The sequence below is a fragment of the Harmonia axyridis genome, chromosome 2 (assembly GCF_914767665.1).
Source record: "Harmonia axyridis chromosome 2, icHarAxyr1.1, whole genome shotgun sequence".
In the NCBI taxonomy this organism is placed as follows: domain Eukaryota; kingdom Metazoa; phylum Arthropoda; class Insecta; order Coleoptera; family Coccinellidae; genus Harmonia; species Harmonia axyridis.
This window is the reverse complement of record NC_059502.1, coordinates 45,152,544-45,176,252: the sequence shown is the minus strand read 5'-3', so window position 1 is coordinate 45,176,252 and position 23,709 is coordinate 45,152,544.

Here is a 23,709-nt window from a genome sequence, read left to right as displayed (position 1 = left end):
AATTGTTCATCAAAAAGAAAAAAGGGAATGAGAACAAACCCTTGTGGTTTCCTTAGACACGTGTGTCCAGCTTTCGTCCCTGTGCAATACGATGAAAAGTGTTAAAATGAGAAACATAGAAGGAAATAACAAACAAATGAAATTAACAACAGAAGTCAGTCGTGCATTTGTGGTTACAGCAGCAATTGACCTTACCACGTGGGAGATTATAGCTAGCTGCGTGACATCCTAGTCCAAGAAAATCAACAATGTGGAATGGCTTACTTGGATAATTGTTCATCAAAAAGAAAAAACGGAATAAGAACAGTCCCTCATACCAATGTGGCTTCCTTAGACACGTAAGTCAAGCTTTCGTCCCTGTGTAATACGATGAAAAGAGTTAGAATGAGAAACATTGAAGGAAATAACAAACAAATGAAATCAACAACAGAAGTCAGTCGTGCATTTGTGGTTACAGCAGCAATTGACCTTACCACGTGGGAGATTATATCTACCTGCGTGTCATCCGAGTCCATGAAAATCAACAATATGGAATGGCTTACTTGGATAATTGATCATTATACAGAAAGAAGGGAATAAGAACAGTCCCTTATACCAATGTGGTTTCCATAGACACGTGTGTCAAGCTTTCGTCCCTGTGCAATACGATGAGAAGTGTTAGAATGAAAAACATTGATGGAAATAACAAACAAATGAAATCAACAACAGAAGTCAGTCGTGCATTTGTGGTTACAACAGCAATTGACCTTACCACGTGGGAGATTATAGCTACCTGCGTGACATCCGAGTCTAAGAAAATCAACAATGTGGAATGGCTTACTTTGATAATTGTTCATTAAACAAAAAGAAGGGAATAAGCACAGTCCCTTATACCAAATTGGTTTCCCTAGACACGTGTGTCAAGCTTTCGTCCCTGTGCAATACGATGAAAAGTGTTAGAATGAGAAACATTGAAGGAAATAACAAACGAATGAAATCAACAACAGAAGTCAGTCGTGCATTTGTGGATACAGCAGCAATTGACCTTACCACGTGGGAGATTATAGCTACCTGCGTGACATCTGAGTCCAAGAAAATCAACAATGTGGAATGGCTTACTTGGATAATTGTTCATTAAACAAAACGAAGGGAATAAGAACAGTCCCTCATACCAAAGTGGTTTCCTTAGACACGTGTGTCAAGCTTTCGTCCCTGTGCAATACGATGAAAAGTGTTAGAATGAGAAACAAAGAAGGAAATAACAAACAAATGAAATCAACAACAGAAGTCAATCGTGCATTCGTGGATACAGCTGCAATGGACCTTACCACGTGGGAGATTATAGCTACATGCGTGACATCCGAGTCCAAGAAAATCAACAATGTGGAATGGCTTACTTGGATAATTGTTCATTAAACAAAAAGAAGGGAATAAGAACAACAGTCCCTTATACCAAAGTGGTTTCCTTGGACACGTGTGTCAAGCTTTCGTCCCTGTGCAATACGATGAAAAGTGTTAGAATGAGAAACATTGAAGAAAATAACAAACGAATGAAATCAACAACAGAAGTCAGTCGAGCATTTGTGGTTACAGCAGCAATTGACCTCACCACGTGGGAGATTATAGCTACCTACGTGACATCCGAGTCCATGAAAATCAACAATGTGGAATGGCTTACTTGGATAATTGTTCATCAAAAAGAAAAAAGGGAATGAGAACAAACCCTTGTGGTTTCCTTAGACACGTGTGTCCAGCTTTCGTCCCTGTGCAATACGATGAAAAGTGTTAAAATGAGAAACATAGAAGGAAATAACAAACAAATGAAATTAACAACAGAAGTCAGTCGTGCATTTGTGGTTACAGCAGCAATTGACCTTACCACGTGGGAGATTATAGCTAGCTGCGTGACATCCTAGTCCAAGAAAATCAACAATGTGGAATGGCTTACTTGGATAATTGTTCATCAAAAAGAAAAAACGGAATAAGAACAGTCCCTCATACCAATGTGGCTTCCTTAGACACGTAAGTCAAGCTTTCGTCCCTGTGTAATACGATGAAAAGAGTTAGAATGAGAAACATTGAAGGAAATAACAAACAAATGAAATCAACAACAGAAGTCAGTCGTGCATTTGTGGTTACAGCAGCAATTGACCTTACCACGTGGGAGATTATATCTACCTGCGTGTCATCCGAGTCCATGAAAATCAACAATATGGAATGGCTTACTTGGATAATTGATCATTATACAGAAAGAAGGGAATAAGAACAGTCCCTTATACCAATGTGGTTTCCATAGACACGTGTGTCAAGCTTTCGTCCCTGTGCAATACGATGAGAAGTGTTAGAATGAAAAACATTGATGGAAATAACAAACAAATGAAATCAACAACAGAAGTCAGCCGTCCAATTGTGGTTACAGCAGCAAATGACCTTACCACGTGGGAAATTATAGCTACCCGTGTGTCATCCGAGTCCAAGAAAATAAACAATGTGGAATGGCTTACTTGGATAATTGTTAATTAAACAAAAAGAGGGGAATGAGAACAGTCCCTTATACCAATGTGATTTCTTTAGACACGTGTGTCAAGCTTTCGTCCCTGTGCAATACGATGAGAAGTGTTAGAATGAGAAACATTGAAGGAAATAACAAACAAATGAAATCAACAACAGAAGTCAGTCGTGCATTTGTGGTTACAACAGCAATTGACCTTACCACGTGGGAGATTATAGCTACCTGCGTGACATCCGAGTCTAAGAAAATCAACAATGTGGAATGGCTTACTTTGATAATTGTTCATTAAACAAAAAGAAGGGAATAAGCACAGTCCCTTATACCAAATTGGTTTCCCTAGACACGTGTGTCAAGCTTTCGTCCCTGTGCAATACGATGAAAAGTGTTAGAATGAGAAACATTGAAGGAAATAACAAACGAATGAAATCAACAACAGAAGTCAGTCGTGCATTTGTGGATACAGCAGCAATTGACCTTACCACGTGGGAGATTATAGCTACCTGCGTGACATCCGATTCCAAGAAAATCAACAATGTGGAATGGCTTACTTGGATAATTGATCATTATACAGAAAGAATGGAATAAGAACAGTCCCTTATACCGATGTGGTTTTCATAGACACGTGTGTCAAGCTTTCGTCCCTGTGCAATACGATGAAAAGTGTTAGAATGAGAAACATTGAATAAAATAACAAACGAATGAAATCAACAACAGAAGTCAATCGTGCATTCGTGGTTACAGCAGCAATGGACCTTACCACGTGGGAGATTATAGCTACCTGCGTTACATCCGAGTCCAAGAAAATCAACAATGTGGAATGGCTTATTTGGATAATTGATCATTATACAGAAAGAATGGAATAAGAACAGTCCCTTATACCGATGTGGTTTTCATAGACACGTGTGTCAAGCATTCGTCCCTGTGCAATACGATAAAAAGTGTTAGAATGAGAAACATAGAAGGAAAAAACAAACAAATGAAATCAACAACAGAAGTCAGTCGTGCATTTGTGGTTACAGCAGCAATTGACCTTACCACGTGGGAGATTATAGCTACCTGCGTGTCATCCGAGTCCATGAAAATCAACAATGTGGAATGGCTTACTTGGATAATTGATCATTATACAGAAAGAAGGGAATAAGAACAGTCCCTTATACCAATGTGTTTTCCATAGACACGTGTGTCAAGCTTTCGTCCCTGTGCAATACGATGAGAAGTGTTAGAATGAGAAACATTGAAGGAAATAACAAACAAATGAAATCAACAACAGAAATCAGTCGTGCATTTGTGGTTACAGCAGCAATTGACCTTACCACGTGGGAGATTATAGCTACCTGCGTGACATCCGAGTCTAAGAAAATCAACAATGTGGAATGGCTTACTTTGATAATTGTTCATTAAACAAAAAGAAGGGAATAAGCACAGTCCCTTATACCAAATTGGTTTCCTTAGACACGTGTGTCAAGCTTTCGTCCCTGTGCAATACGATAAAAAGTGTTAGAATGAGAAACATTGAAGAAAATAACAAACGAATGAAATCAACAACAGAAGTCAGTCGTGCATTCGTGGTTACAGCAGCAATTGAACTTACCACGTGGGAGATTACAGCTACCTGCGTGACATCCGAGCCCAAAAAAATCAACAATGTGGAACGGCTTACTTGGATAATTGTTCATTAAACAAAAAGAAGGGAATAAGAACAGTTCCTTATACCAAAGTGGTTTCCTTAGACACGTGTGTCAAGCTTTCGTCCCTGTGCAATACGATGAAAAGTGTTAGAATGAGAAACATTAAAGGAAATAACAAACAAATGAAATCAACAACAGAAGTCAGTCGTGCATTTGTGGTTACAGCAGCAATTGACCTTACCACGTGGGAGATTATAGGTACCGGCGTGACATCCGATTCCAAGAAAATCAACAATGTGGAATGGCTTACTTGGATAATTGTTCATCAAAAAGAAAAAAGGGAAGAAGAGCAGTCCCTCATACCAAAGTGGTTTCCTTAGACACGTGTGTCAAGCTTTCGTCCCTGTGCAATACGATGAGAAGTGTTAGAATGAGAAACATTGAAGGAAATAACAAACAAATGAAATCAACAACAGAAGTCAGTCGTGCATTTGTGGTTACAGCAGCAATTGACCTTACCACGTGGGAGATTATAGCTAGCTGCGTGACATCCTAGTCCAAGAAAATCAACAATGTGGAATGGCTTACTTGGATAATTGTTCATCAAAAAGAAAAAAGGGAAGAAGAGCAGTCCCTCATACCAAAGTGGTTTCCTTAGACACGTGTGTCAAGCTTTCGTCACTGTGCAATACGATGAAAAGTGTTAGAATGAGAAACATTGAAGAAAATAACAAACGAATGAAATCAACAACAGAAGTCAGTCGTGCATTCGTGGTTACAGCAGCAATTGACCTTACCACGTGGGAGATTACAGCTACCTGCGTGACATCAACAATGTGGAACGGCTTACTTGGATAATTGTTCATTAAACAAAAAGAAGGGAATAAGAACAGTTCCTTATACCAAAGTGGTTTCCTTAGACACGTTTGTCAAGCTTTCGTCCCTGTGCAATACGATGAAAAGTGTTAGAATGAGAAACATTAAAGGAAATAACAAACAAATGAAATCAACAACAGAAGTCAGTCGTGCAAATGTGGTTACAGCAGCAATTGACCTTACCTCGTGGGAGATTATAGCTACCGGCGTGACATCCGAGTCCAAGAAAATCAACAATGTGGAATGGCTTACTTGGATAATTGTTCATTAAACAAAAAGAAGGGAATAAGAACAGTCCCTTATACCAAAGTGGTTTCCTTAGACACGCGTGTCAAGCTTTCGTCCCTGTGCAATACGATGAAAAGTGTTAGAATGAGAAACATTGAAGAAAATAACAAACGAATGAAATCAACAACAGAAGTCAGTCGTGCATTTGTGGATACAGCAGCAATTGACCTTACCACGTGGGAGATTACAGCTACCTGCGTGACATCCGAGCCCAAGAAAATGAACAATGTGGAATGGCTTACTTGGATAATTGATCATTATACAGAAAGAAGGGAATAAGAACAGTCCCTTATACCAATGTGGTTTCCATAGACACGTGTGTCAAGCTTTCGTCCCTGTGCAATACGATGAAAAGTGTTAGAATGAGAAACATTAAAGGAAATAACAAACAAATGAAATCAACAACAGAAGTCAGTCGTGCATTTGTGGTTACAGCAGCAATTGACCTTACTACGTGGGAGATTATAGCTACCGGCGTGACATCCGAGTCCAAGAAAATCAACAATGTGGAATTGCTTACTTGGATAATTGTTCATTAAACAAAAAGAAGGGAATAAGAACAGTCCCTTATACCAAAGTGGTTTCCTTAGACACGCGTGTCAAGCTTTCGTCCCTGCGCAATACGATGAAAAGTGTTAGAATGAGAAACATTGAAGAAAATAACAAACGAATGAAATCAACAACAGAAGTCAGTCGTGCATTTGTGGTTACAGCAGCAATTGACCTTACCAGGTAAAAGATAATAGCTACCTGCGTGTCATCCGAGTCCAAGAAAATCAACAATGTGGAATGGCTTACTTGGATAATTGATCATTATACAGAAAGAAGGGAATAAGAACAGTCCCTTATACCAATGTGGTTTCCATAGACAGGTGTGTCAAGCTTTCGTCCCTGTGCAATACGATGAGAAGTGTTAGAATGAGAAACATTGAAGGAAATAACAAACAAATCAAATCAACAGAAGTCAGTCGTGCATTTGTGATTACAGCAGCAATTGACCTTACCACGTGGGAGATTGTAGCTACCTGCGTGACATCCGAGTCCAAGAAAATCAACAATGTGGAATGGCTTACTTGGATAATTGATCATTATACAGAAAGAATGAATTAAGAACAGTCCCTTATACCAATGTGGTTTCCATAGACACGGGTGTCAAGCTTTCGTCCCTGTGCAATACGATGAAAAGTGTTAGAATAAGAAACATTGAAGAAAATAACAAACGAATGAAATCAACAACAGAAGTCAGTCGTGCATTTGTGGATACAGCAGCAATTGACCTTACCACGTGGGAGATTACAGCTACCTGCGTGACATCCGAGTCCAAGAAAATGAACAATGTGGAATGGCTTACTTGGATAATTGATCATTATACAGAAAGAAGGGAATAAGAACAGTCCCTTATACCAATGTGGTTTCCATAGACACGTGTGTCAAGCTTTCGTCCCTGTGCAATACGATGAAAAGTGTTAGAATGAGAAACATTAAAGGAAATAACAAACAAATGAAATCAACAACAGAAGTCAGTCGTGCATTTGTGGTTACAGCAGCAATTGACCTTACTACGTGGGAGATTATAGCTACCGGCGTGACATCCGAGTCCAAGAAAATCAACAATGTGGAATTGCTTACTTGGATAATTGTTCATTAAACAAAAAGAAGGGAATAAGAACAGTCCCTTATACCAAAGTGGTTTCCTTAGACACGCGTGTCAAGCTTTCGTCCCTGCGCAATACGATGAAAAGTGTTAGAATGAGAAACATTGAAGAAAATAACAAACGAATGAAATCAACAACAGAAGTCAGTCGTGCATTTGTGGTTACAGCAGCAATTGACCTTACCACGTGGGAGATTATAGCTACCTGCGTGACATCCGAGTCCAAGAAAATCAACAATGTGGAACGGCTTACTTGGATAATTGTTCATTAAACAAAAAGAAGGGAATGAGAACAGTCCCTTATACCAAAGTTGTTTCCTTAGACACGTGTGTCAAGCTTTCGTCCCTGTGCAATACGATGAAAAATGTTAGAATGAGAAACATTAAAGGAAATAACAAACAAATGAAATCAACAACAGAAGTCAGTCGTGCATTTGTGGTTACAGCAGCAATTGACCTTACCACGTGGGAGATTATAGCTACCTGCGTGACATCCGAGACAACAGAAGTGCATTTGTGGTTACAGCAGCAATTGACCTTACCAGGTAAAAGATAATAGCTACCTGCGTGTCATCCGAGTCCAAGAAAATCAACAATGTGGAATGGCTTACTTGGATAATTGATCATTATACAGAAAGAAGGGAATAAGAACAGTCCCTTATACCAATGTGGTTTCCATAGACAGGTGTGTCAAGCTTTCGTCCCTGTGCAATACGATGAGAAGTGTTAGAATGAGAAACATTGAAGGAAATAACAAACAAATCAAATCAACAGAAGTCAGTCGTGCATTTGTGATTACAGCAGCAATTGACCTTACCACGTGGGAGATTGTAGCTACCTGCGTGACATCCGAGTCCAAGAAAATCAACAATGTGGAATGGCTTACTTGGATAATTGATCATTATACAGAAAGAATGAATTAAGAACAGTCCCTTATACCAATGTGGTTTCCATAGACACGTGTGTCAAGCTTTCGTCCCTGTGCAATACGATGAAAAGTGTTAGAATGAGAAACATTGAAGAAAATAACAAACGAATGTAATCAACAACAGAAGTCAGTCGTGCATTTGTGGTTACAGCAGCAATTGACCTTACCACGTGGGAGATTATAGCTACCTGCGTGACATCCGAGTCCAAGAAAATCAACAATGTGGAACGGCTTACATGGATAATTGTTCATTAAACAAAAAGAATTGAATAAGAACAGTCCCTTATACCAATGTGGTTTCCATAGACACGTGTGTCAAGCTTTCGTCCCTGTGCAATACGATGAAAAGTGTTAGAATGAGATACATTGAAGAAAATAACAAACGAATGAAATCAACAACAGAAGTCAGTCGTGCATTTGTGGTTACAGCAGCAATTGACCTTACCACGTTACAGATTATAGCTACCTGCGTGTCATCCGAGTCCAAGAAAATCAACAATGTGGAATGGCTTACTTGGATAATTGATCATCATACAGAAAGAAGGGAATAAGAACAGTCACTTATACCGATGTGGTTTCCATAGACACGTGTGTCAAGCTTTCGTCTCTGTGCAATACGATGAGAAGTGTTAGAATGAGAAACATTGAAGGAAATAACAAACAAATGAAATCAACAACAGAAGTCAGCCGTCCAATTGTGGTTACAGCAGCAATTGACCTTACCACGTGGGAGATTATAGCTACCCGCGTGTCATCCGAGTCCAAGAAAATCAACAATGTGGAATGGCTTACTTGGATAATTGTTCATTAAACAAAAAGAAGGGAATAAGAACAGTCCCTTATACCAAAGTGGTTTCCTTAGACACCTGTGTCAAGCTTTCGTTCCTGTGCAATACGATGAAAAGAGTTAGAATGAGAAACATCGAAGGAAATAACAAACAAATGAAATCAACAACAGAAGTCAGTCGTGCATTTGTGGTTACAGCACCAATTGACCTTACCAAGTGGGAGATTATAGCTACCTGCGTGACATCCGAGTCCAAGAAAATCAACAATGTGGAATGGCTCACTTGGATAATTGTTCATTAAACAAAACGAAGGGAATAAGAAAAAAGGGAAGAAGAGCAGTCCCTTATACCAAAGTGGTTTCCTAAGACACGCGTGTCAAGCTTTCGTCCCTGTGCAATACGATGAAAAGTGTTAGAATGAGAAACATTGAAGAAAATAACAAACGAATGAAATCAACAACAGAAGTCAGTCGTGCATTTGTGGTTACAGCAGCAATTGACCTTACCACGTGGGAGATTATAGCTACCTGCGTGACATCCGAGTCCAAGAAAATCAACAATGTGGAATGGCTTACTTGGATAATTGTTCATTGAAAAAAAGAAGGGAATAAGAACAGTCCCTTATACCAAAGTGGTCTCCTTAGACACGTGTGTCAAGCTTTCGTCCCTGTGCAATACGATGAGAAGTGTTAGAATGTGAAACATTGAAGAAAATAACAAACGAATGAAATCAACATCATAAGTCAATCGTGCATTTGTGGTTACAGCAGCAATTGACCTTACCACGTGGCAGATTATAGCTCCCTGCGTGACATCTGAGTCCAAGAAAATCAACAATGTGGAATGGCTTACTTGGATAATTGTTCATTAAACAAAACGAAGGGAATAAGAACAGTCCCTCATACCAAAGTGGTTTCCTTAGACACGTGTGTCAAGCTTTCGTCCCTGTGCAATACGATGAAAAGTGTTAGAATGAGAAACAAAGAAGGAAATAACAAACGAATGAAATCAACAACAGAAGTCAATCGTGCATTCGTGGATACAGCTGCAATGGACCTTACCACGTGGGAGATTATAGCTACATGCGTGACATCCGAGTCCAAGAAAATCAACAATGTGGAATGGCTTACTTGGATAATTGTTCATTAAACAAAAAGAAGGGAATAAGAACAACAGTCCCTTATACCAAAGTGGTTTCCTTGGACACGTGTGTCAAGCTTTCGTCCCTGTGCAATACGATGAAAAGTGTTAGAATGAGAAACATTGAAGAAAATAACAAACGAATGAAATCAACAACAGAAGTCAGTCGAGCATTTGTGGTTACAGCAGCAATTGACCTCACCACGTGGGAGATTATAGCTACCTACGTGACATCCGAGTCCATGAAAATCAACAATGTGGAATGGCTTACTTGGATAATTGTTCATCAAAAAGAAAAAAGGGAATGAGAACAAACCCTTGTGGTTTCCTTAGACACGTGTGTCCAGCTTTCGTCCCTGTGCAATACGATGAAAAGTGTTAAAATGAGAAACATAGAAGGAAATAACAAACAAATGAAATTAACAACAGAAGTCAGTCGTGCATTTGTGGTTACAGCAGCAATTGACCTTACCACGTGGGAGATTATAGCTAGCTGCGTGACATCCTAGTCCAAGAAAATCAACAATGTGGAATGGCTTACTTGGATAATTGTTCATCAAAAAGAAAAAACGGAATAAGAACAGTCCCTCATACCAATGTGGCTTCCTTAGACACGTAAGTCAAGCTTTCGTCCCTGTGTAATACGATGAAAAGAGTTAGAATGAGAAACATTGAAGGAAATAACAAACAAATGAAATCAACAACAGAAGTCAGTCGTGCATTTGTGGTTACAGCAGCAATTGACCTTACCACGTGGGAGATTATAGCTACCTGCGTGTCATCCGAGTCCATGAAAATCAACAATGTGGAATGGCTTACTTGGATAATTGATCATTATACAGAAAGAAGGGAATAAGAACAGTCCCTTATACCAATGTGGTTTCCATAGACACGTGTGTCAAGCTTTCGTCCCTGTGCAATACGATGAGAAGTGTTAGAATGAAAAACATTGATGGAAATAACAAACAAATGAAATCAACAACAGAAGTCAGCCGTCCAATTGTGGTTACAGCAGCAAATGACCTTACCACGTGGGAAATTATAGCTACCCGTGTGTCATCCGAGTCCAAGAAAATAAACAATGTGGAATGGCTTACTTGGATAATTGTTAATTAAACAAAAAGAGGGGAATGAGAACAGTCCCTTATACCAATGTGATTTCTTTAGACACGTGTGTCAAGCTTTCGTCCCTGTGCAATACGATGAGAAGTGTTAGAATGAGAAACATTGAAGGAAATAACAAACAAATGAAATCAACAACAGAAGTCAGTCGTGCATTTGTGGTTACAACAGCAATTGACCTTACCACGTGGGAGATTATAGCTACCTGCGTGACATCCGAGTCTAAGAAAATCAACAATGTGGAATGGCTTACTTTGATAATTGTTCATTAAACAAAAAGAAGGGAATAAGCACAGTCCCTTATACCAAATTGGTTTCCCTAGACACGTGTGTCAAGCTTTCGTCCCTGTGCAATACGATGAAAAGTGTTAGAATGAGAAACATTGAAGGAAATAACAAACAAATGAAATCAACAACAGAAGTCAGTCGTGCATTTGTGGTTACAGCAGCAATTGACCTTAACACGTGGGAGATTATAGCTACCTGCGTGACATCGTAGTCCAAGAAAATCAACAATGTGGAATGGCTTACTTGGATAATTGTTCATCAAAATGAAAAAAGGGAATAAGAACAGTCCCTTATACCAATGTGGTTTCCTTAGACGCGTGTGTCAGGCTTTCGTCCCTGTGCAATACGATGAAAAGTGTTAGAATGAGAAACATAGAAGGAAATAACAAACAAATGAAATCAACAACAGAAGTCAATCGTGCATTCGTGGTTACAGCAGCAATGGACCTTACCACGTATGAGATTATAGCTACCTGCGTTACATCCGAGTCCAAGAAAATCAACAATGTGGAATGGCCTACTTGGATAATTGTTCATTAAACAAAAAGAAGGGAATAAGAACAGTCCCTTATACCAAAGTGGTTTCCTTAGACACGTGTGTCAAGCTTTCGTCCCTGTGCAATACGATGAAAAGTGTAAGAATGAGAAACCTAGAAGGAAATAACAAACAAATGAAATCAACAACAGAAGTCAATCGTGCATTCGTGGTTACAGCAGCAATGGACCTTACCACGTGAGAGATTATAGCTACCTGCGTGACATCCGAGTCCAAGAAAATCAACAATGTGGATTGGCTTACTTGGATAATTGTTCATTAAACAAAAAGAAGGGAATAAGAACAGTCCCTCATACCAAAGTGGTTTCCTTAGACACGTGTGTCAAGCTTTCGTCCCTGTGCAATACGATGAAAAGTGTAAGAATGAGAAACATAGAAGGAAATAACAAACAAATGAAATCAACAACAGAAGTCAATCGTGCATTCGTGGTTACAGCAGCAATGGACCTTACCACGTGGGAGATTATAGCTACCTGCGTGACATCCGAGTCCAAGAAAATCAACAATGTGGAATGGCTTACTTGGATAATTGTTCATTCAACAAAAAGAAGGGAATGAGAACAGTCCCTCATACCAAAGTGGTTTCCTTAGACACGTGTGTCAAGCTTTCGTCCCTGTGCAATACGATGAAAAGTGTTAGAATGAGAAACATAGAAGGAAATAACAAACAAATGAAATCAACAACAGAAGTCAATCGTGCATTCGTGGTTACAGCAGCAATGGACCTTACCACGTGGGAGATTATAGCTACCTGCGTGACATCCGAGTCCAAGAAAATCAACAATGTGGAATGGCTCACTTGGATAATTGTTCATTTAACAAAAAGAAGGGAATGAGAACAGTCCCTTATACCAAAGTGGTTTCCTTAGACACGTGTGTCAAGCTTTCGTCCCTGTGCAATACGATGAAAAGTGTTAGAATGAGAAACATTGAAGAAAATAACAAACGAATGAAATCAACAACAGAAGTCAGTCGTTACAGCAGCAATTGACCTTACCACGTGGGAGATTATAGCTACCTGCGTGACATCCGAGTCCAAGAAAATCAACAATGTGGAATGGCATACTTGAATAATTGTTCATCAAAAAGAAAAAAAGGAATGAGAACAAACCCTTGTGGTTTCCTTAGACACGTGTGTCAAGCTTTCGTCCCTGTGCAATACGATGAAAAGTGTTAGAATGAGAAACATAGAAGGAAAAAACAAACAAATGAATTCAACAACAGAAGTCAGTCGTGCATTTGTGGTTACAGCAGCAATTGACCTTACCACGTGGGAGATTATAGCTACCTGCGTGACATCCGAGTCCAAGAAAATCAACAATGTGGAATGGCTTACTTGGATAATTGTTCATTAAACAAAAAGAAGGGAATAAGAACAGTCCTTATACCAAAGTTGTTTCCTGACACACGTGTGTCAAGCTTTCGTCCCTGTGCAATACCTCGAAAAGTGTTAGAATGAGAAACGTTGAAGAAAATAACAAACGAATGAAATCAACAACAGAAGTCAGTCGAGCATTTGTGGTTACAGCAGCAATTGACCTCACCACGTGGGAGATTATAGCTACCTACGTGACATCCGAGTCCAAGAAAATCAACAATGTGGAATGTCTTACTTGGATAATTGTTCATCAAAAAGAAAAAAGGGAATGAGAACAAACCCTTGTGGTTTCCTTAGACACGTGCGTCAAGCTTTCGTCCCTGTGCAATACGATGAAAAGTGTTAGAATGAGAAACATAGAAGGAAATAACAAACAAATGAAATTAACAACAGAAGTCAGTCGTGCATTTGTGGTTACAGCAGCATTTGACCTTACCACGTGGGAGATTATAGCTAGCTGCGTGACATCCTAGTCCAAGAAAATCAACAATGTGGAATGGCTTACTTGGATAATTGTTCATCAAAAAGAAAAAACGGAATAAGAACAGTCCCTCATACCAATGTGGCTTCCTTAGACACGTTAGTCAAGCTTTCGTCCCTGTGTAATACGATGAAAAGAGTCAGAATGAGAAACATTGAAGAAAATAACAAACGAATGAAATCAACAACAGAAGTCAGTCGAGCATTTGTGGTTACAGCAGCAATTGACCTCACCACGTGGGAGATTATAGCTACCTACGTGACATCCGAGTCCAAGAAAATCAACAATGTGGAATGGCTTACTTGGATAATTGTTCATCAAAAAGAAAAAAGGGAATGAGAACAAACCCTTGTGGTTTCCTTAGACACGTGCGTCAAGCTTTCGTCGCTGTGCAATACGATGAAAAGTGTTAGAATGAGAAACATAGAAGGAAATAACAAACAAATGAAATTAACAACAGAAGTCAGTCGTGCATTTGTGGTTACAGCAGCAATTGACCTTACCACGTGGGAGATTATAGCTAGCTGCGTGACATCCTAGTCCAAGAAAATCAACAATGTGGAATGGCTTACTTGGATAATTGTTCATCAAAAAGAAAAAACGGAATAAGAACAGTCCCTCATACCAATGTGGCTTCCTTAGACACGTAAGTCAAGCTTTCGTCCCTGTGTAATACGATGAAAAGAGTTAGAATGAGAAACATTGAAGGAAATAACAAACAAATGAAATCAACAACAGAAGTCAGTCGTGCATTTGTGGTTACAGCAGCAATTGACCTTACCACGTGGGAGATTATAGCTACCTGCGTGACATCCGAGTCCAAGAAAATCAACAATGTGGAATGGCTTACTTGGATAATTGTTCATCAAAAAGAAAAAAGGGAATAAGAACAGTCCCTCATACCAATGTGGCTTCCTTAGACACGTAAGTCAAGCTTTCGTCCCTGTGCAATACGATAAAAAGTGTTAGAATGAGAAACATAGAAGGAAAAAACAAACAAATGAAATCAACAACAGAAGTCAGTCGTGCATTTGTGGTTACAGCAGCAATTGACCTCACCACGTGGGAGATTATAGCTACCTGCGTGTCATCCGAGTCCATGAAAATCAACAATGTGGAATGGCTTACTTGGATAATTGTTCATCAAAAAGAAAAAAGGGAATAAGAACAGTCCCTCATACCAATGTGGCTTCCTTAGACACGTAAGTCAAGCTTTCGTCCCTGTGCAATACGATAAAAAGTGTTAGAATGAGAAACATAGAAGGAAAAAACAAACAAATGAAATCAACAACAGAAGTCAGTCGTGCATTTGTGGTTACAGCAGCAATTGACCTTACCACGTGGGAGATTATAGCTACCTGCATGACATCCGAGTCCAAGAAAATCAACAATGTGGAATGGCTTACTTGGATAATTGTTCATTTAACAAAGAGAAGGGAATGAGAACAGTCCCTTATACCAATGTGGTTTCCATAGACACGTGTGTCAAGCTTTCGTCCCTGTGCAATACCTTGAAAAGTGTTAGAATGAGAAACGTTGAAGAAAATAACAAACGAATGAAATCAACAACAGAAGTCAGTCGTGCATTTGTGGATACAGCAGCAATTGACCTTACCACGTGGGAGATTATAGCTACCCGTTTGTCATCCGAGTCCAAGAAAATAAACAATGTGGAATGGCTTACTTGGATAATTGTTAATTGAACAAAAAGAAGGGAATGAGAACAGTCCCTTATACCAATGTGATTTCTTTAGACACGTGTGTCAAGCTTTCGTCCCTGTGCAATACGATGAGAAGTGTTAGAATGAGAAACATTGAAGGAAATAACAAACAAATGAAATCAACAACAGAAGTCAGTCGTGCATTTGTGGTTACAGCAGCAATTGACCTTACCACGTGGGAGATTATAGCTACCTGCGTGACATCCGAGTCGAAGAAAATCAACAATGTGGAATGGCTTACTTTGCTAATTGTTCATTAAACAAAAAGAAGGGAATAAGCACAGTCCCTTATACCAAATTGGTTTCCTTAGACACGTGTGTCAAGCTTTCGTCCCTGTGCAATACGATGAAAAGTGTTAGAATGAGAAACATTGAAGAAAATAACAAACGAATGAAATCAACAACAGAAGTCAGTCGTGCATTTGTGGTTACAGCAGCAATTGACCTTACCACGTGGGAGATTATAGCTAGCTGCGTGACATCCTAGTCCAAGAAAATCAACAATGTGGAATGGCTTACTTGGATAATTGTTCATCAAAAAGAAAAAACGGAATAAGAACAGTCCCTCATACCAATGTGGCTTCCTTAGACACGTAAGTCAAGCTTTCGTCCCTGTGTAATAAGATGAAAAGAGTTAGAATGAGAAACATTGAAGGAAATAACAAACAAATGAAATCAACAACAGAAGTCAGTCGTGCATTTGTGGTTACAGCAGCAATTGACCTTACCACGTGGGAGATTATAGATACCTGCGTGACATCCGAGTCCAAGAAAATCAACAATGTGGAATGGCTTACTTGGATAATTGATCATTATACAGAAAGAATGGAATAAGAACAGTCCCTTATACCGATGTGGTTTTCATAGACACGTGTGTCAAGCTTTCGTCCCTGTGCAATACGATGAAAAGTGTTAGAATGAGAAACATTGAATAAAATAACAAACGAATGAAATCAACAACAGAAGTCAGTCGTGCATTTGTGGTTACAGCAGCAATTGACCTTACCACGTGGGAGATTATAGCTACCTGCGTGACATCCGAGTCCAAGAAAATCAACAATGTGGTATGGCTTACTTGGATAATTGTTCATCAAAAAGAAAAAAGGGAATAAGAACAGTCCCTCATACCAATGTGGCTTCCTTAGACACGTAAGTCAAGCTTTCGTCCCTGTGCAATACGATAAAAAGTGTTAGAATGAGAAACATAGAAGGAAAAAACAAACAAATGAAATCAACAACAGAAGTCAGTCGTGCATTTGTGGTTACAGCAGCAATTGACCTTACCACGTGGGAGATTATAGCTACCTGCGTGACATCCGAGTCCAAGAAAATCAACAATGTGGAATGGCTTACTTGTACAATTGTTCATTAAACAAAAAGAAGGGAATAAGAACAGTCCCATATACCAAAGTGGTTTCCTTAGACACGTGTTTCAAGCTTTCGTCCCTGTGCAATACGATGAAAAGTTTTAGAATGAGAAACATTGAAAAAAATAACAAACGAATGAAATCAACAACAGAAGTCAGTCGTGCATTTGTGGTTACAGCAGCAATTGAACTTACCTCGTGGGAGATTATAGCTACCTGCGTGACATCCGAGTCCAAGAAAATCAACAATGTGGAATGGCTTATTTGGATAATTGTTCATCAAAAAGAAAAAAGGGAATATGAAGAGTCCCTTATACCAATGTGGTTTCTTAAGACACGTGTGTCAAGCTTTCGTCCCTGTGCAATACGATAAAAAATGTTAGAATGGGAAACATAGAAGGAAAAAACAAACAAATGAAATCAACAACAGAAGTCAGTCGTGCATTTGTGGTTACAGCAGCAATTGACCTTACCACGTGGGAGATTATAGCTACCTGCGTGACATCCGAGTCCAAGAAAATCAACAATGTGGAATGGCTTACTTGGATAATTGTTCATTAAACAAAAAGAAGGGAATAAGAACAGTCCTTATACCAAAGTTGTTTCCTGAGACACGTGTGTCAAGCTTTCGTCCCTGTGCAATACCTCGAAAAGTGTTAGAATGAGAAACGTTGAAGAAAATAACAAACGAATGAAATCAACAACAGAAGTCAGTCGTGCATTTGTGGATACAGCAGCAATTGACCTTACCACGTGGGAGATTATAGCTCCCTGCGTGACATCCGAGTCCAAGAAAATCAACAATGTGGAATGGCTTACTTGGATAATTGTTCATTAAACAAAAAGAAGGGAATAAGAACAGTCCTTATACCAAAGTTATTTCCTGAGACACGTGTGTCAAGCTTTCGTCCCTGTGCAATACCTCGAAAAGTGTTAGAATGAGAAACGTTGAAGAAAATAACAAACGAATGAAATCAACAACAGAAGTCAGTCGTGCATTTGTGGATACAGCAGCAATTGACCTTACCACGTGGGAGATTATAGCTCCCTGCGTGACATCTGAGTCCAAGAAAATCAACAATGTGGAATGGCTTACTTGGATAATTGTTCATTAAACAAAAAGAAGGGAAAAAGAACAGTCCCTTATACCAAAGTGGTTTCCTTGGACACGTGTGTCAAGCTTTCGTCCCTGTGCAATACGATGAAAAGTGTTAGAATGAGAAACATAGAAGGAAATAACAAACAAATGAAATTAACAACAGAAGTCAGTCGTGCATTTGTGGTTACAGCAGCAATTGACCTTACCACGTGGGAGATTATAGCTAGCTGCGTGACATCCTAGTCCAAGAAAATCAACAATGTGGAATGGCTTACTTGGATAATTGTTCATCAAAAAGAAAAAACGGAATAAGAACAGTCCCTCATACCAATGTGGCTTCCTTAGACACGTAAGTCAAGCTTTCGTCCCTGTGTAATACGATGAAAAGAGTTAGAATGAGAAACATTGAAGAAAATAACAAACGAATGAAATCAACAACAGAAGTCAGTCGAGCATTTGTGGTTACAGCAGCAATTGACCTCACCACGTGGGAGATTATAGCTACCTACGTGACATACGAGTCCAAGAAAATCAACAATGTGGAATGGCTTACTTGGATAATTGTTCATCAAAAAGAAAAAAGGGAATCAGAACAAACCCTTGTGGTTTCCTTAGACACGTGCGTCAAGCTTTCGTCCCTGTGCAATACGATGAAAAGTGTTAGAATGAGAAACATAGAAGGAAATAACAAACAAATGAAATTAACAACAGAAGTCAGTAGTGCATTTGTGGTTACAGCAGCAATTGACCTTACCACGTGGGAGATTATAGCTAGCTGCGTGACATCCTAGTCCAAGAAAAACAACAATGTGGAATGGCTTACTTGGATAATTGTTCATCAAAAAGAAAAAACGGAATAAGAACAGTCCCTTATACCAATGTGGCTTCCTTAGACACGTAAGTCAAGCTTTCGTCCCTGTGTAATACGATGAAAGGAGTTAGAATGAGAAACATTGAAGGAAATAACAAACAAATGAAATCAACAACAGAAGTCAGTCGTGCATTTGTGGTTACAGCAGCAATTGACCTTACCACGTGGGAGATTATAGCTACCTGCGTGACATCCGAGTCCAAGAAAATCAACAATGTGGAATGGCTTACTTGGATAATTGTTCATCAAAAAGAAAAAAGGGAATAAGAACAGTCCCTCATACCAATGTGGCTTCCTTAGACACGTAAGTCAAGCTTTCGTCCCTATGCAATACGATGAAAAGTGTTAGAATGAGAAACATAGAAGGAAAAAACAAACAAATGAAATCAACAACAGAAGTCAGTCGTGCATTTGTGGTTACAGCAGCAATTGACCTCACCACGTGGGAGATTATAGCTACCTGCGTGTCATCCGAGTCCATGAAAATCAACAATGTGGAATGGCTTACTTGGATAATTGATCATTATACAGAAAGAAGGGAATAAGAACAGTCCCTTATACCAATGTGATTTCTTTAGACACGTGTGTCAAGCTTTCGTCCCTGTGCAATACCTTGAAAAGTGTTAGAATGAGAAACGTTGAAGAAAATAACAAACGAATGAAATCAACAACAGAAGTCAGTCGTGCATTTGTGGATACAGCAGCAATTGACCTTACCACGTGGGAGATTATAGCTACCCGTGTGTCATCCGAGTCCAAGAAAATGAACAATGTGGAATGGCTTACTTGGATAATTGTTAATTAAACAAAAAGAAGGGAATGAAAACAGTCCCTTATACCAATGTGATTTCTTTAGACACGTGTGTCAAGCTTTCGTCCCTGTGCAATACGATGAGAAGTGTTAGAATGAGAAACATTGAAGGAAATAACAAACAAATGAAATCAACAACAGAAGTCAGTCGTGCATTTGTGGTTACAGCAGCAATTGACCTTACCACGTGGGAGATTATAGCTACCTGCGTGACATCCGAGTCTAAGAAAATCAACAATGTGGAATGGCTTACTTTGATAATTGTTCATTAAACAAAAAGAAGGGAATAAGCACAGTCCCTTATACCAAATTGGTTTCCTTAGACACGTGTGTCAATCTTTCGTCCCTGTGCAATACGATGAAAAGTGTTAGAATGAGAAACATTGAAGAAAATAACAAACGAATGAAATCAACAACAGAAGTCAGTCGTGCATTTGTGGTTACAGCAGCAATTGACCTTAACACGTTGGAGATTATAGCTAGCTGCGTGACATCCTAGTCCAAGAAAATCAACAATGTGGAATGGCTTACTTGGATAATTGTTCATCAAAAAGAAAAAACGGAATAAGAACAGTCCCTCATACCAATGTGGCTTCCTTAGACACGTAAGTCAAGCTTTCGTCCCTGTGTAATAAGATGAAAAGAGTTAGAATGAGAAACATTGAAGGAAATAACAAACAAATGAAATCAACAACAGAAGTCAGTCGTGCATTTGTGGTTACAGCAGCAATTGACTTTACCACGTGGGAGATTATAGATACCTGCGTGACATCCGAGTCCAAGAAAATCAACAATGTGGAATGGCTTACTTGGATAATTGATCATTATACAGAAAGAATGGAATAAGAACAGTCCCTTATACCGATGTGGTTTTCATAGACACGTGTGTCAAGCTTTCGTCCCTGTGCAATACGATGAAAAGTGTTAGAATGAGAAACATTGAATAAAATAACAAACGAATAAAATCAACAACAGAAGTCAGTCGTGCATTTGTGGTTACAGCAGCAATTGACCTTACCACGTGGGAGATTATAGCTACCTGCGTGACATCCGAGTCCAAGAAAATCAACAATGTGGTATGGCTTACTTGGATAATTGTTCATCAAAAAGAAAAAAGGGAATAAGAACAGTCCCTCATACCAATGTGGCTTCCTTAGACACGTAAGTCAAGCTTTCGTCCCTGTGCAATACGATAAAAAGTGTTAGAATGAGAAACATAGAAGGAAAAAACAAACAAATGAAATCAACAACAGAAGTCAGTCGTGCATTTGTGGTTACAGCAGCAATTGACCTTACCACGTGGGAGATTATAGCTACCTGCGTGACATCCGAGTCCAAGAAAATCAACAATGTGGAATGGCTTACTTGTACAATTGTTCATTAAACAAAAAGAAGGGAATAAGAACAGTCCCATATACCAAAGTGGTTTCCTTAGACACGTGTGTCAAGCTTTCGTCCCTGTGCAATACGATGAAAAGTGTTAGAATGAGAAACATTGAAAAAAATAACAAACGAATGAAATCAACAACAGAAGTCAGTCGTGCATTTGTGGTTACAGCAGCAATTGAACTTACCTCGTGGGAGATTATAGCTACCTGCGTGACATCCGAGTCCAAGAAAATCAACAATGTGGAATGGCTTATTTGGATAATTGTTCATCAAAAAGAAAAAAGGGAATAAGAAGAGTCCCTTATACCAATGTGGTTTCTTAAGACACGTGTGTCAAGCTTTCGTCCCTGTGCAATACGATAAAGAATGTTAGAATGAGAAACATAGAAGGAAAAAACAAACAAATGAAATCAACAACAGAAGTCAGTCGTGCATTTGTGGTTACAGCAGCAATTGACCTTACCACGTGGGAGATTATAGCTACCTGCGTGACATCCGAGTCCAAGAAAATCAACAATGTGGAATGGCTTACTTGGATAATTGTTCATTAAACAAAAAGAAGGGAATAAGAACAGTCCTTATACCAAAGTTGTTTCCTGAGACACGTGTGTCAAGCTTTCGTCCCTGTGCAATACCTCGAAAAGTGTTAGAATGAGAAACGTTGAAGAAAATAACAAACGAATGAAATCAACAACAGAAGTCAGTCGTGCATTTGTGGATACAGCAGCAATTGACCTTACCACGTGGGAGATTATAGCTCCCTGCGTGACATCCGAGTCCAAGAAAATCAACAATGTGGAATGGCTTACTTGGATAATTGTTCATTAAACAAAAAGAAGGGAATAAGAACAGTCCTTATACCAAAGTTGTTTCCTGAGACACGTGTGTCAAGCTTTCGTCCCTGTGCAATACCTCGAAAAGTGTTAGAATGAGAAACGTTGAAGAAAATAACAAACGAATGAAATCAACAACAGAAGTCAGTCGTGCATTTGTAGATACAGCAGCAATTGACCTTACCACGTGGGAGATTATAGCTCCCTGCGTGACATCTGAGTCCAAGAAAATCAACAATGTGGAATGGCTTACTTGGATAATTGTTCATTAAACAAAAAGAAGGGAAAAAGAACAGTCCCTTATACCAAAGTGGTTTCCTTGGACACGTGTGTCAAGCTTTCGTCCCTGTGCAATACGATGAAAAGTGTTAGAATGAGAAACATAGAAGGAAATAACAAACAAATGAAATTAACAACAGAAGTCAGTCGTGCATTTGTGGTTACAGCAGCAATTGACCTTACCACGTGGGAGATTATAGCTAGCTGCGTGACATCCTAGTCCAAGAAAATCAACAATGTGGAATGGCTTACTTGGATAATTGTTCATCAAAAAGAAAAAAGGGAATGAGAACAAACCCTTGTGGTTTCCTTAGACACGTGCGTCAAGCTTTCGTCCCTGTGCAATACGATGAAAAGTGTTAGAATGAGAAACATAGAAGGAAATAACAAACAAATGAAATTAACAACAGAAGTCAGTAGTGCATTTGTGGTTACAGCAGCAATTGACCTTACCACGTGGGAGATTATAGCTAGCTGCGTGACATCCTAGTCCAAGAAAAACAACAATGTGGAATGGCTTACTTGGATAATTGTTCATCAAAAAGAAAAAACGGAATAAGAACAGTCCCTTATACCAATGTGGCTTCCTTAGACACGTAAGTCAAGCTTTCGTCCCTGTGTAATACGATGAAAGGAGTTAGAATGAGAAACATTGAAGGAAATAACAAACAAATGAAATCAACAACAGAAGTCAGTCGTGCATTTGTGGTTACAGCAGCAATTGACCTTACCACGTGGGAGATTATAGCTACCTGCGTGACATCCGAGTCCAAGAAAATCAACAATGTGGAATGGCTTACTTGGATAATTGTTCATCAAAAAGAAAAAAGGGAATAAGAACAGTCCCTCATACCAATGTGGCTTCCTTAGACACGTGTGTCAAGCTTGCGTCCCTGTGCAATACGATGAAAAGTGTTAGAATGAGAAACATAGAAGGAAAAAACAAACAAATGAAATCAACAACAGAAGTCAGTCGTGCATTTTTGGTTACAGCAGCAATTGACCTCACCACGTGGGAGATTATAGCTACCTGCGTGTCATCCGAGTCCATGAAAATCAACAATGTGGAATGGCTTACTTGGATAATTGATCATTATACAGAAAGAAGGGAATAAGAACAGTCCCTTATACCAATGTGGTTTCCATAGACACGTGTGTCAAGCTTTCGTCCCTGTGCAATACCTTGAAAAGTGTTAGAATGAGAAACGTTGAAGAAAATAACAAACGAATGAAATCAACAACAGAAGTCAGTCGTGCATTTGTGGATACAGCAGCAATTGACCTTACCACGTGGGAGATTATAGCTACCCGTGTGTCATCCGAGTCCAAGAAAATAAACAATGTGGAATGGCTTACTTGGATAATTGTTAATTAAACAAAAAGAAGGGAATGAGAACAGTCCCTTATACCAATGTGATTTCTTTAGACACGTGTGTCAAGCTTTCGTCCCTGTGCAATACGATGAGAAGTGTTAGAATGAGAAACATTGAAGGAAATAACAAACAAATGAAATCAACAACAGAAGTCAGTCGTGCATTTGTGGTTACAGCAGCAATTGACCTTACCACGTGGGAGATTATAGCTACCTGCGTGACATCCGAGTCTAAGAAAATCAACAATGTGGAATGGCTTACTTTGATAATTGTTCATTAAACAAAAAGAAGGGAATAAGCACAGTCCCTTATACCAAATTGGTTTCCTTAGACACGTGTGTCAATCTT